The sequence below is a fragment of the Molothrus aeneus genome, chromosome 2 (genome assembly GCF_037042795.1).
Source record: "Molothrus aeneus isolate 106 chromosome 2, BPBGC_Maene_1.0, whole genome shotgun sequence".
Lineage (NCBI taxonomy): Eukaryota > Metazoa > Chordata > Aves > Passeriformes > Icteridae > Molothrus > Molothrus aeneus.
Window position 1 is genome coordinate 69,195,198 of NC_089647.1, and position 15,871 is coordinate 69,211,068.

The window sequence follows — 15,871 nt, forward strand, 5'->3', positions numbered from 1 at the left end:
AGCAAAAGCCACTGTGTGTTGTTCTCTCTACTCCCTCAAATAAGTCTGTCAGTTTTTTTACTTTTCACCATTCCTGGGTATAAAAAAGTATCTTCAGTTCTGCAATATCTTGCCTTGCACATCATTGACCTTAATAAGAACTCAGCAGAAGAAAGTGTCCTTACAATTATGCCCTTATAGTTGAATTGGTATTTGGAGTCTTCCCACAGTGAGCACACATATAATTCATTATATAAAAATTCCCTACAAAGAAAACTAATGATTTTGTTAGTTGAGAAGGTATCTGTCCTATGATAATTATTAACTTGGAATTTTTTGCACTTGCTGTTAGTTCTAAGGAGTGTCTGGGGTAAAGGGTTGATGGGATTCTCTTTTTACCTCCATGATCAGACTCTTCAATGGGTTGTCATGAAGCCAGTACAATTCCTAAGGCAGGCTGTAGATGTTAAATCTGAGTGTGTGTGATGGAAGACATGCCCCTCTGCTCTGCTCTGACCCCACCTGCAGTGCTGCATCCAGCTCTGGGGTGCCAGCACAGGGAGGACATGGGCGTGGTGGAGTGATTCCAGAAGGACACCAAAATGATCAGAGGGATGGAGCAGCTTTCCTGTGAGGAAAGAGTGAGAGAATTGGGATTGTTCAGCCTGGAGAAAAGAAGGCTCTGGGGACCCCTTATGGCAGCTTTACAGTGCCTAAAGGAGGCCCACAGGAAAGATGGGATAAAACTATTTTAGCAATGTCTGTTGTGATAGGATATGGGGTAATGGTTTTAAATTGAAATATATTAGATATAGACTAGATCTTAGAAAGAAATTTTTTATTATGAGGATGGTGAACTGCTGGAAAGGTTGCCTGGGGAGGTGGTAAATGTGTCATATGTGGAAATGTTCAAGGCCAGGTTGGAGGATGTTCCTTCTTACTAGATAACCTTTAAAGGTTTCCTACAACTAACTACATAAATGCTATCACAGCATTTTTGGTTTCTTGTTATTTCCCTGTGGCTTTTCTAAAGACTTACTCATGGTATTTGTGCTATATAAGTACTTTATATAGAATTTGATCTCTGTCTGTGGTTCATGCTTATAAAGTGACCTACTATATTTTATGTGTGGGCAGTATTCATTTAAGTTATCAAGAGAAAAGATGATGTGTGGGTTTTTTAAAATAAAAAGTCTAGTGAAGTTTGCTTTTGTTTCACTTTGAAGTTTCAGCAGCCTGTTTATTACTTCTGCATCTCAGCCCTAAACTGTTACTTGTAATGGTTATTTTTGCATACTTATTTCCTTGGATTTTTTCTCATCCTTTTTTTCATGCCTGTGTTAATGCTGGGCAAGTGTTCAGCTCAGTCCCACTCCCCATCTTTTTCAGAGCTTCTAATTATAGACCATCTGTGTTACAAGAGTGATTAAACAGCTCACATTACAAATCACATGTGTGATTTAATCCAGATTTGGGGCTTGTGAAATGCATAGAATTCAGTCCAGTATTAGTTGTACTCCTGATTAGTATGGAGTTGTTTTGTACTTCAAATGATAGATACCATACTATTAACTCTCAGCTATCCAGAGGCAGCTTATCTTCATGGTGAATCCCATGGACTGACCCCCGCTCTGGTCTTGTTTGGCACTCAAGTCTGTGTTTGGATCTGTTTAGTCACAGCGAACATGCTGAGAGCTTGGCTTTAGGTTTGTGTTGGAAAAGTTACCACAGTGACCCAACCTCCCTGATCCTGAGCTAATAAGACCTTTGCAACTGATCTAGCTGCATCCAGAGCTATCTTTAATTTCCTAGACTGTGATTAGTATTGTCAGGACTACTGGGAATTATGGTGCAGAAATTTAGATGTGGAGCCAGCTTGGGTTTGACATGGCTGATTGTAATGCAAGTAGAACACATTTGGTGAGGCTGAAACACTCGCCTTTGGGGCCAAGTTGAGCATGAGCATCACTCTCTTCAGCACACTTGACTATCTATTTTAACCAGTTCTTTTTTAATGATAGTGAGAAATGAGTATTAGATTGATGTATTTAAGTTCCTTTATGAAGCCAGGTTTAGATGTATTGCTTGGTTGTACAACGGGTTGGCCTGAATTTCTTCTTTCAGGATTATTTCTACATTTATAATAAATAAATGCCACCTTTCCCAAGAATCCCAGGTCCCATATGAGTGCTGTTTACAGGGCTGGGCAGCTTCTTACTTGCCTTCCTTTGGAGTGGTAGTTTCCACACTCACTGCACAGTCAGTCAGTCTTTCAGGTGGGAGGGGGACCACAGGAAGTAATCTGCTGTGAGCTCCTGTTCAAAGCAGGACTGGTACTGAATTCAGACTACATTGCTTAAGACTTTGTCAGATGGATCTTAAAAACCCCAGAGCACATCAATTTTCCACACACCGTGGGTGACTTGTCCCAATGCTTGATTATCCCCGTGTGTTGTTGTCCCTGACCAAGTATTTGATGAGGGATGTGCTCAGTGCCTCCTTCCACAGCACCCCAGAGCTCTGAGCTCTCTCTTGACAAGGGAACCCTGCCATGAGCAGAAATGTAATCCAGGTCTCTGGGTTACGGAGCAGCCCTGAAAACTGCTCTGCTGTCAAGTGACAAAGGGCAGAAGGCATTTTTAGGGAAAGAATGTTCAAATTCTAATGAATTGCTCACATTTCCAACACTGAAAAAAGGATTGTGGGTCTCCTACTATTTTCCTCCAGCTTGTTTAAGCATTGTAGCACTCAGGGCACTGGATGCTGTGAATAATCTTAATTGCTTCTGAAATTATCTCCCTCATGAGGCCTCTTCCTCAATACATGGCATCTGGGTGTTCTCTCATGATTCCTTTTTCCGACTAACTAACTGTAGGTTTAAGTGCCTGGATCACTTGCCACAGCACTCATGTAATGTAATTTCATTTGCCTAAAAGTTTGCATTCATTTGCCATCTAGTCTAAGCTACTTGCCAGGGATTACTCTGTCACCAGATCAAGAACTGCAATTTCAAATTATGCTTATTTCCACTCAAAGCCATATGTCCAAACTGGAGTCAATGGAATCAGCATTTAAAACATTGGGACTATAAACTGCACCTTTCAATACCTTTCAAAAAATGTGCTTTAGAAAACAATAGCTTTTGGTGTCACTGGGACTTGCTGAAGAGTTCCTCAGTTATAGGAAAATTGCTTTTCTTTCTGTGAAATTCAATTGTGCAATTTTCCACGGTTTCCAGTGTTCCTGCCCTTGGGGAACATCTGTCCTGTGGCTAAGGATACCACAACTTCCAGAGTTGCCAGTCCCCTGGGTTTCTCCCGGATCCTGCCTTGTGTTTGGCAATAGACTTCACTCTGTGGTGTTTCGAATGGAATGGTTTGGGCTTTGTGAAATCCTGTTTTCCTACAGACTTTGTTTCATAAGCAAATAAGGATCAGCTGTTTGTTCCCTTCTGATCCAAGAGCTGTCAGGACATGATGAAGCAAGTATACAGATTTCAAAATTTTTTCACAAAACATACCATTGAGCTGTGGGACTCCTTCCCCCAGTATTTTGGTAATTTTTGTGATTAAACGTGGCTGAGTTCTTTACAAAGACCAAAGAAACCAGTTTCCACAGCCAGGCTACTTTTTGGTGTGGCTTGTGGGGTCTGTATGTTTCCATGACAGAGCTGGCAAGGTGCATTAAGAGTGCCACACAGCAAGCTGCTGGTCAAAAATTTTCATGTTCCCAGCTCATTCACTTGGTTTATGAACAATCTTTCTGGATGTTATTTTGGGATTATTTGCTACTTGAGTGATTTTGAGGGGTCACCCAAGCACTCCGAGGCATACAGCTCCATTTGATTCTTGAATCCTTCCTCTGTAACTGCAAGAGCTCCCCCAGTTTGAGTTTTACTTAGACACTTAGCACAAAGAAGAACAATCCTGCTGCAGGAGTGCTGTTCAGCTGCTAGACAACACTTTCCAGATGGGAAAAGTTAGGGACTGGCACTGGCATGGATTGAACTGATTTTCAGAGACAGCCTGGGACACTCAGTGCTGTGTAGCTGCAAAAAGGGATCCTTGACACCCAGGCCAGTGGTGCAGAATAGCTTGCATTTGTGCAAATGCAGCAGACCTGCAGCAGAGTGACTGCATCCATGCTGCATATATATATAATGCTCAATTGTCCTAAGACTGCTGAGATGATAGTGTTTGAAGGACTGAGACTGTAGAAGAGGAAAGAGAGTACAACCTGGTGCAGTCTTAGTCATCCTGCCTGTTGGGTGCCTCCTCTAGAATAAATTCATGCCTGAACTGCATCCAAGTCCAGTCAATGGGGAGAGAACTTACTCAGAGCAGTCCAAAATAGCACCAGAGAATGACCTAACAACTCCTGTGTGCAGAACACTGGGGCTCTGGTGCTTGCTTTCAATCCATGACTCCTTCATTGAGCAATGTGGGCATAACCTTAAAACCTATTTTCACAGCACCACAAATTTACTTTGCTGTGAGCTCAATCAGGTAAAGCCTGAGAAAAGCCTCCATATTGTTTAAGTAGTGGAGACTCCTCCTGTCAGCTCTAGAAAACTGAGTCAGTTTTCCTAAACAAGCAAGATTTTCATGTGGTTTGGAAGGTTAAGCCTGAATGTTTTAATCTGTTACATGACATGAGAAGTGATCCAAAATGGAGAATGGGAGAGCCTAACACTAGTAAGCTCAAAGTTACCCTCACCACCACTATATGAGTTAAAATGTTGTGACTGTGTGATTTCCAGGCAGGTAGCAAAGGAGCATGTTAATATTTAATTTTCATTCTGTGTGACATAGGAGTGCCTGCCTGCTGCCACCTCCACTCCACATCCCATCTTCTGGCAGGGCAGTTTCCACACAAAGGAAAGCAGTTTCAGAGAGCTCTGAAAATACCCTGCGCTCTGAAATACCGGGTCCAAACAGTCATGAAAGGAAGGTGTGTTACCGAATACACAGGCAGGGAGACCACCCTTTGGGTAATTTCACAAGCTGTAAGGCCTCAAATCATGCCAATATTAGCACATAATCTTCATTTTGCATTTGTAAGTGGTCCCTTTGTTCTTGAAGAGTGGGGGAGTTTAGAAGAGACACTTTTTGTTATGGGGTTGAGGTTATCTCTGATTTTTTTAAAATCTCAATCAATATTTTTGGTTAAGGAACAAACAGAAAATGTGACTTGTTTAATATTTTAGTTGTGTTTTTCCTCATTTGGTTTTCTGTAATGAGGTTCAGAGACGATGGCAGAACTGTTGGCACAAGCATAAAGGATAATCAGTTGCTCTCTGAGGGGCTGGATGGGTATCTGGGAGGTAATGCTTCACCTGGGCTTTGTCTTCATCCCTGGTGGTTGTGCCCACCCAGAAGGCTCTATAAAAACCTGTTTTGTTGATTTTTTTCCTTTTGCCATTGTTCTAGTGAGAAGAGGCTTCCTGAATTCAGCCATATAAAGTTTTAATGAGTCACCTATTTGTGAGACTTTTTTCTACATTGGCAAACAGTGTGGATGGGAGGCAGCTCCTTGTGCTCTCTGCCCTGCAGCCACCTCCTCCTTCTCATCCCCTCTCCATGGGGCCTGAGGCAGTGAGAGCTCGACCTGAACTCGCCACCTGAGAAATACAGCAGCTGGACAAGGCATTTCTGCACCTTGCTGTATCACCACCAAAACAAACAGGAGCCTTGTGGTGAAACTGGTGGTGTGTGCTGTCTGCCCCGGCTGATGAGGAACTTCTCAGGTCCAATGCAAACATCTCTTGCTGAATGCTGGGGCCCACACCGTTGTTGACATAGCGATAAAATCGCGTTTGCACTGTGCAGCCTCCTTTCTTTCACTGCTTGTGAAAGGTGAGGTGCGTCCCAGCACCGAAAAAGCTGTGGGTTGGGGTCTGGAGTGTCATGCTTTGCAAGGAGAGATCCCAGCCTCTGTCTAGATGGGGCATAACATGCCCTGCTTCCTCCTCCTCCTCTACCTGCTGCTCTCAGGTTTGGGATTCTTCCTCCAAACACAAACTCTGGATTAATTTCTCCATAAAAAGAAAACACAGTTCCTTGAGATAATACTTTTTGCATGCTGAAATTATTTAGGTATAAGGTATTCTAGTTCCTAATGGGATTAAGAACTAGAAATGGGGGAGAAGCCCGAAATCCAAAGCAAAATAATTAATGAGTGATTGAAAAAGTGAAGATGCAACTTTGCACATTCTTTCAAATCCAGATGGATTAATAGTATGCAAGACAATATGGCAGAAGTTTATAATGAATAATCTGGCATATGATGATATGCTATTCCAGCAAATACTGAAAAAAAAAGAATTATTGCTCAATACTAGGCCAGGTATTTTTTATTAAAATAGTTCTGAATTAACTTCCACAGGCAACTCTGGCCAGATTTTTTCCACAGACTGTTAGCAAAGCCTTCTTAAAGAAAATTCTACCAGTTGACTTTAATACTTAACTTTTGCTTTAACAGAAAGGAGTTCATAGACTGTATTGATGACAGCCTAGTCCTCCATGTCTGACAGACTTGAAAGTTATACATACTGCTACAGTGAAGATGAAATATGTACATTACATATGTTGTAAAGAGACAGGATACATAAAGAGGAGAATAAGCAGGCATCAATTAACATCTGGTTTCACCTGAGGCAGATGTGGGTTTCACAGCTTGGATTTGAGTCCATTTTACTGTTCACATCCAGGCTTCGTGAGAGACCAGAGGCATAGGTTGATTGCAAGCAAGAGTCTATGTACCTAAGAATGCAACACTTAATGCTGTATGCAAGGAGAAGGACAAAACCATCCATGTTTGTCTTGAAGTTGCACTTGGAAAGTGAAAGAAAAAAGCCTATTTCAAGTCTGCAGCATTGCTCCCTTTTCCATGGCTTTCCAGCGAACTGCTCTGTAAGTCCATTTACAGTACTGTACAAAATTGTCATTACAGTTTGCATCCCCAGTATTTCATCTGCTATTTCTCTACAGTAAGTAATAAAAGCTACAAGAGTGATGGCCAGTGTCCTTGAAATGCCCAAATTTGGTTGCAACAGAGTTCAAGGTTTGTGTAAATATCTTCACCCTGGAACTTGAATTCAAACATTGGTTTATTCAGCCTTTTGGATAGTTTATTTGTATGCATCTCAAAACCACTGCAGAGTTTGGCATGGGAAGGGAGCAGCAGCCAACTGGCATGTCAGGAGTGAGGTCAGCTGGCAAAATGGTGAGGAAGCTGGCACACTACCTGCCTGCCACTGGTTTTGCTCCAGCTGATACTAATGCTCCATGCCATCAGGAGCCCTGAAGTCACCCACAAGTCAAACAACATTAAAAAAACATTGTAGACATTTATATAACATGGTAGACATGAATCAGTTTTGTTAATGGAATGTGCTTTATCAATGGAAATGGGAATCTGGATTTGGGGGAAAGGAGACTGGTGGGAGGTGGGCTGTTTCTGGGGGTGGGGTGAAGAGGAGCCTTTTCTTTGAGAAGAGTGAAATTCTTTCATCTGGAAGGTCCCCACCAGGTGTTTTGGTGAAGTCCTGTGGAGGAATGTGCAGTAATAGAAAATTGCGATTCAGTGAACAAACCAGGAGGCAAGGATAGATTTATGTCCTTGGCAGCTCAGGCCAGTCTCCATATGTTGTTAAAATTAGATGGCGAGAGAAATTATCTGTATCATACGCTATTGCACAGCCTGCATATTAAGCCTCTCCTGTTTAAAAACAATTTAATACAAATGGAAAAGATAAAATAGGAATTTTTCTCAAGTGAGAACAGATGGCAAAGTTTTCAGGCTCTGGAAGTCAGAGGGAGACTTCTCCATGGCCAGGAAAGAGGTGGGACAAGGAGCTCTCCTCAGGGCACCGTGTCACCACTTTCTACAGCAGGAGTGTCTAAATCCTCCAACAGCGTGCATTGTGTCACATTAGCTTACCTTTGGAGCTAGCCATCCTCCTTTTCTTTGCTGTGGTTTGAAGCTGAAAATAATGTGGGCATAAAGTTCTGTGACAGACATGGTCATTACTCCTGATGGATGACACTTGATTCATTAAGCTGCATTTGCCAGTTCCTGCCTCAGCAAGACTTGGAGAGTATGATGTGGCACTGTTGAGCATCTTGGTTGTCTTCCTTTCTTATATTTCAGGAAATGTAGGAGCTTATTATTAATTTTTGTGGCGTCTAAATTGCTCTCAGACCATCTGTCTGTCTCCATCTCTTCCTGGGCTGCAGTGCCAGCGAGCAAAAGAGCTGTGACAGACATTTGAGGTACCCTGCCCAGAGTCCAGAGCCCACAAATAAAGCAGGGAAGATGTGTTTAAAACAATTAGTACAGGAACTCTGCAGTTTATTTAATTTATTAAAGATGTGGTCTGACTTGAGCTCCTTAAAAAACTTAGTTCCAATTCTCTTCTTTTAAGATGTGAGCCTTTCCAAGGCTCTGAAACAAACTCCACTTCCCATTTTATCCAAAAATTGTGTCACTAAAACACCTGCCAGGGAAAGCTGCAATTCTCATTCTGCCTGCAGGGGATTTTTTAAATCCTTATCCATTCAAAACATGACAGTTATGCCATACCAAAACAGCACCCCCAAGTGACAAGGTGTCTGGGGGCTATTTTCCCAGTCCCTGATGATGACTTTATTCTTACCCAATAAAAATTTATTAGGTCTCTGAAATAGCAACATCATTAATGAATTATTTACTGGTTTGCTTTACCTCCCAGCAGAGTGCCCTAACTGATAGGCCTTAAAGTAATTTCCCTCTCTCTTTGTTCAATGTATATTTAAGTAATTACTTTATACAAAGGAGTGGAACAGCTCCAGGAGCAGAGCTTGGCAGAACAGGGCTGCTTTGTCAGGGCAGGCAGGATCCTCTCCCATGAGATAACTGCTAAGGATTCCACATCCTGAACCAGTATCTCTGAAATCCAGCATGCTAGCAGTTGAATAAAAGCACTACTGCCTTAATTTTGCAGATAATGCTGAAACACAGCCACTTGAGCATTTCATGTGCCCCAAAACAGTTTGTTTTTTTTTCAATGTCATTAAGGACACTGCTCTTCAAGTCCCATTTTGCTTTGGAAAAATTCCTTTTAATTTCTTTCAGTGGTTTATTTTCAAGACTTAAGTAAAATGAAAAAAAACCCCAAGGAATTTATTGACACATCTATAGCTTGCTGGGCCTTGCAGAGAAAAGGCAGCAAAGGAAGTGCAGCTGCAGGTTGATCCCTGCAGGGCAAGAAGATAACTTTTCATTTTCTGTCTGCCACAAGATGATGAATTTCAGTTCATCTGGAAAATAGTCATGGCTGCAGGATCTCAGTTCAGCTCTGACCTCCTGGGCGGTTCCTATCATCGCAGAGCCCGGGGCTTTGGTTGGGTTTGGAATCATTTTTGCACTGCCTTATGCTCAGTAAACATTTTGAAAGCTGACTGCAGCTTTAACTACTAGAGACTTTATTTTCCAGTGTAATCTGAGATCTGAGGCATGTTTTGCAGAAGGGTTGAGCTATGGGCACTCATGAAATATACAGCAGAGGCTGCCATCACTCATGCCTGTATTCCTAATTGCTGTCAAACCTGGTAGCAACTAAATCACTTTATAGCCTCTGCAAATAAGAACAACTGAAATACCAGGCCTGCCAAATGTTGTGGTATGACTGCAAATAAACTGCAGTGTCTGGCTGATTTTGGGGTGGATTATCTGACTGATCAAAATTTGTAAGGTGTAGTCTACAGCAGAGAACCTGAATTTCTCAGCAGCAAGTCATCAAAAAAATTGAATGATTGGCCAGGAAGTTAATTGTTTACACTAAAACAGCTTTCTTTCAAGACTTTGGGTGTGGATGAAGCATAATATTTATTTAAAGATGGAGATAAAAAACTTTACCTTTCTCACATAATCTCGTATGTACATCTCTGATGTAAATACCTTCTTATCCCTAATGCCTCTGACTGCTGTAATTGTGTATTGTAGTATTTATACAACCAGGAAGAGATGAGTGAAAAAGAAAATGCTGTACATCTTTTAGGGCTACACAAAAGCATCCAAATCAGGGAATCAGAATCTTTATTTTCATAGGGATTTTGTGGGTTTTAGAAAAGAAAAAGGCTACTAAGCACATGTATTTTCTTCTTGCCACATAGCTTCTAGCAGTTACAGTGTAGTTTATGCCTAGAGAAGATCAATCCTAGACTTTTGTCCCATCTTTGTAATAGCAGTGCAGCAGAGGCTTGTGGGTTTGGTGTTCCATCCTTCACCTCTTTGGGCTGCAGGCAGGGGCTGTGAGCTACAGCAGCCCTGTGAGCAGTGAATGGCACAGGGATTGCTGCAGTCAGGAGGTGCTTAGCGGGCCAGTCCCAACACAGCCTGTTTCTCCCTTACCAAGGATTCCAAACTTGTTGACTGGGAAAACCCTACTTGCCAGAACAAGATCTTTTTACACACAGCGAGAACAATCTCCTATTGTCTCCAGGGATAAAATGGTGCCAATAAAAGATAAAAACCCCATGCCAACACGGTGATGCATAAAACTGTGTTAACTGCTTCACCGCTATATTTAACTAAGAGGTAAAAGCCTCTGAGAGAGGTGGGTTTTGGTCTAACAAATCCAAATAAATGGAATGGAGTCAAGATTTAGACACTGAAAACCCCCAAATATTATAGTCACAACTCTGTAACTATGAATATTAAAACTTTTTTGTTTGTTTGTTCTGAGTGTCTGTATGGTGGGGCAGGAGTGAACATTCAACTGTCCCCTGCTGCCTTCCCAGCTTTGTGAGGCTGCTGTCAGAAGTGAAGCATTCATATTTTTGTTCTCCACATCTGGAAGGAAGATGCTGGGACACGCTTCAATTTTTCATGGGAATGTGCCATTTCTTGTGCCTCCACTCATGGTGTTCCTACCCTCTACAGGAATAGAGGCTGCCTTAGTTTCCCCTTACTAGCCCAGCTCTGTGTGAGCAACAGCTCCCTGAGGTTACCTGTTTGGTATAGCTAGGAGTTTTTAGGAAATGGAAGGAGACTGAGGATGGGTCTTATCTAAGACATGCAGTTCTGATTCCCCCTTCTCAGCTTTATGCCCTGACAATGAATCTGAAGAATAGAGAGGTTTTTTTCCCCCAACTCCTCCTCCTCCTCCTCCTCCAGCTCACTCTTGACAGCCTGTCCTGCCAGGTAAGGTGCCCAGGGAGAATGGCAAGGCATTTCCAGTGGCAAGGTACTTCTTTCCACCATGGGCTCTTTATGTAAGCTTTGTAGGTAAAGCCTGAATCACTCTCTCCAGAGACATTCACAGAATCACAGATCATTCTGTGTTGGAAGTGACCCACAAGGATCATCAACTCTTCAGTGATTGGCCCATACAGGGATTGAACCCACAACTGTGGCATTATTAGCACCATGCTCTGGCTAACTGAACTAAAACTGTGCACAAAGGGTAGCAGAGGTATGCTCAGAGGAGACCCCGGATGCAGCAAACACCTCTTTCAACGTGCAGAGCATTTTAATATCCCAGGTCTGTTACATTCAGTGGTGGAGGTAAAGTCTGCAGGATGTGAAGCAGCAGCTTGCAGAGCCTGTGTGAAAGATGGGTGCCTCTTCATGGAGAGGACTGTGCTTAAGGCAAGGGATTCTGGAAACTCCCAGGCTCACCAGAGGGGCCCTGGGGAGGATCCTCAGGCTCCAGTGCTGCTCTCTCGTACAGGCTTTCAGGATCCTTTGTCTACTTGGATATAGGTAGTCACAAGGGGAGTTTGGTGGTCTAAATCTTGACTGAATCTTGCCTTCACCTGATTTTCCCTACACAAAATGATAATTCTGCTGACAGTTTTGAAATCCATATGTGACTTTTCCTTTGATCTTCCATTATTCTTCTTGTCCTGCTTAAGCCCATTCTGTAAATTGGCTGGATCATAGTACTGGCATTGCCTTTGAGCAGTCTTCAGATGTTTCCTGAGGGGTGAGTTACCTTGAACCATCCCTAGGTATGGAATGGTTCTTTCTTCTCTTTCTCTTCCCCCCTTCCCTGCTCCAGCTTCCCTTCACTAAGCTCAAACAATGTATCTCCTAGAGATCAGGTAGAGAAGCCGTTTGTATTGTATGAATATATGTGTACAGTGCACACACACATGTGTGGGTAGTGCATATGTACACACACAGAGCACGTATGTGTATATATGTGTGTATATCTATGAATTTATAGAGTGCTGCAGAAGAGTTCCAAATGCAGTGCAGCCTCTAGATGCTACTGCATACAAACAACCAGCCCCTCTTCGAAAATCCCTTTTTTTAAGTTTGGATGTGCTCATTGTGGAGGGCTGGCCCCATTACGGGGCTTGCCCTTTTCCATTGATTACATGGCACCAAAATGTAGAATTGAATGCAAGTCTAGGTTCATGCTGAGAAAACCCTGCTAACCTCAGGGAGAAAGAATTAGTCGGTTTTGGAATTTTAATTTGGTCCCAACTGTATTTCAGCTTTATTTCAAAAATCTGAAAGCATAACAATCAGGAAAAACATGCTACATAGACCCATGCCATTGAGTTAAAATGTTTATTTGGAATGAATAAATGGAAGTGCAAACCATTGCAAACAATCTCGTTGCAGATTGTTGTCAAAATTATATACACACGTGTATACATTTTCATTTCCTTCCTTCCTGAGATAAATTATTCTTTAAGCTTCTCCTGTGGAACACGTGTCTCTGGAATTCCAGGGGACTAAAATGTGTGGAAATACAACATGTGAAATCAGAATTACGTCTGGTTATGTAGTTTTTTGACTCCACTATGGCTCAGTCCCTTGTTTCCCAACAGTGTTTAGATTAAGCCTTCCAAGATGAAAATTTATTTTCTTTGTGTCTCTGAATTTGCAGCCATGAGAAAAAAAAAAAAAAGGGCAAGGAAGACTTAGAAAGACTTTTTCTGGTGTAGTGTTTTCCTGTATTGCTCTATTTTTTTTTCTTTAATTGGTAAAATCAGCTGTTATGACAGAGGCAGCATGATAAATAATAAGCAGAAAGCTTTCCAAGCAAGAGCTTCGTTCTCACGCTATTTCCTGCAGAGTCAGATTGTATGAATGCCTGCAAATATCTAAACTTGGGGCAGTATTTGAACATCCCTATTACCTTTCTGAGCTTTAGATCCAGCTCTTTGATTTGTTCTCTCAAGCTCCTTAAAGCTCCTTCTCTGCCAGTTTGGATGATGTGTAGGAGTCTGTAATGAATACGCTCATTATCTAATACAAAGTGGCATAAAACACTCATGCCATGAACCCCGCCACACAGCAATGCCCCACTGCAGCTCTCTGATTCATGCTGTACGAGATTAATAGCATTTATGTTATTCATATATCTTGGTTGACCTTGATCTGTTAGAAATTCCCTCCTTTTTATCTCTGTCCCATACTGGGGAGGTTTTGTCCCACATTAACAATGGAACTTTTGTACTTCAAAGCACATTCCCCCCACGCCCAACATCCTGAGTTTTAATTTTCCTTACATATATAATATCTGTTCCCTTCTCTTTCCCTCTCATATTCTTACCTATGTTTAATGGGCTGATACTATCTCAGGAGCTGTAAGCTTTTATTTTATTTTTTTTTACATATCATAGTAAGTTAACCCTTTGAAATCTAATTGCAGAAAAATACCTAAATTCTGCCAGAAGAAACAAAAACATTCTCTAATAATAAACATCATTTGTAGCTTTTCTCTGTGGCATTTGTAGGGCAAATACTATCATTTCAGCTGTGACAACACATAAGAAGGTGTGTGTATGGGGAAAAGACGATACAGAGACTTGAATAAGGGAAAGATGGGGTCCATAATTGTAGATATGATTTTTCAGAATGCTTTCAGTTTCTCCTTGGGCATTTGCACAACTGAGGCATGTTCCTGCCTCTTGCATTGCTCCTGCACTCAGAGAAGTGAATTGGCCCCCGTGATCCCCCATTTCTGCTTCCCACTGCAGCACACTGCTCCCTGCTCAGGGTGATGTGAGAGAGACCCTCTGTCTGTGAGAAAATCTGGGCTGTCTGGAAAAAAGATGTCCCATGGGAAGTAGGTGTCTGGGGTCTAATATGTCTCAGTCAACAGGTCTCCCTTTGCTGTCTGCAGCCTCTCACCATTGCTGGTGCTCCTCAGGGAGGTTGAGCCGTGAGCAGGAGCTGGGAGGAGCCGTCCCCTGCAGGTGAAATCCATCCTTCCCTGTCCCCTGGCACAGCAGCAGTGCCTTGAGGACAGTTTGCTGCCATGCTGGTGGGGAAGGAGCTCTGGATAGGCCCAACAGCTCTTGTCCAGAGCTGGAGCAAGAGCTAACAAGGCTCTGGGGTGGAAGTGCTGAGGAAGAGACAGAGGGACAAGAGTGGAGCTGGGCAGAGGCTTCTGGCAGTGCATTAGGGCAGGGAGGTGCAGAGGAGCATGCAAGCAAACGCAGAGAGAAGGCAAGATAACAAAAAGATCACAAGAGGGATGTGGTGACAAGCATGAGTGACAGTCTAGTGAGAAGAAGAACAGAGCCCCTACATACAGTGCAAGGAGAGATGCTGCCTGAAGCACTGGGGCCAGACTCTCACCACGAGGAGTTATGGCTCTGCTGTGCACTGGACATCCCATGTCCTTACTGTCCTTCCTGGCCATCTTCCACCATGCTGGAAGTGGGATTGAGCTCTGTCTGCATTCTAGTCTGTCAATTGCTGTGACACTATAACAGGAAAGCAGGGAACTCCAGCTACCACCTTTTCTTTTTCTTTTCCTCAGCACATGCCAAGACTGAGAGCTGTCAAAACAGGTGTATGCCTGAGTCCAAAAACTGCAACTGGCAAGGACCATGTGGTTCTTAGGCTTATAACAACTTTTCAGTCTGTTTGTTTCTTTACTTCTCCCTCCAACTTGTGATTGGTGGCTTTTTAATTTTTACTTTCCTGTCAGCTTTCTGGAAGGCTGGATTAGAAATGTAAAAACAAAAATCACTGATCTGGAAATACTTATGAACCAAGACCTGCAGGGAGAGGCAATGTCTCTTATTTAAACACCGATACCACTGAAAAAATAGGCAACTTCCAGATACAATGGCTCAGCTTTAGGTCATGAAATCTTGTCCTTATTTTTTCTCCAGTGGTTAGGCCTAATAAAAGATATGACGTCTCCTTCCAGATCCTTCCTTGCCTATGTTCCTCGGCCATCATCGCTCCAGCAGCACTTATCAGTAAATATTTGTGGCCAGAGCTGTGCTGCTTGGAGCTGTTTCTCCCTCCAGCTTCCTGCCTCCCCAGCTACTGTCTCCTGCTGCCGGCCTTCAGCCCCTGTGCTGGGCAGCAGCAGCCCCAGGGGCACAGAGGTGTCTGCCTCTGCTCCACACCCCTCATTCTGCATTCACTCACAGTCTCTTTTAAGGGGATTTGCTGAAAGGGAAATAAAAATATTGCATTTAATGCAGAGTGAATAGAGCAGATCCTGCAACCTTTCTTTGTGATGTATGGTGAGTTCTGTGTATTTTTGCATTGTGTTTTACGGGTTTTTTTACAGTATATCAATAACCATGAATCAGTTTTGAAGCAGACAGTGCTCAGAAATACTTTTTCTGTGTGTTGTTGCCCAGGTCTGAAGAATGTTAAGATCCATCTATGTTATAATGCATTGAATTAGCTAGGGGAGAAAAAGGAGCAACCAAGCATTTTTTTTCTAATCTTTGCTTTAATCTTGCAAAAAAACTCCTGACCCTTTCTAATAGAATTCCAGAGTGATAACAACCTTACTGGTATTAGGCCCATGGTTTAACTATACTGTACCTGTGTTAAAGGAAGGCTCTCTTGACTCTGGGTTTCTGGCAGAATATATACTACTTTCATGGGATTAGAAGCCTGCAAACTCTAGCCTTGTTTT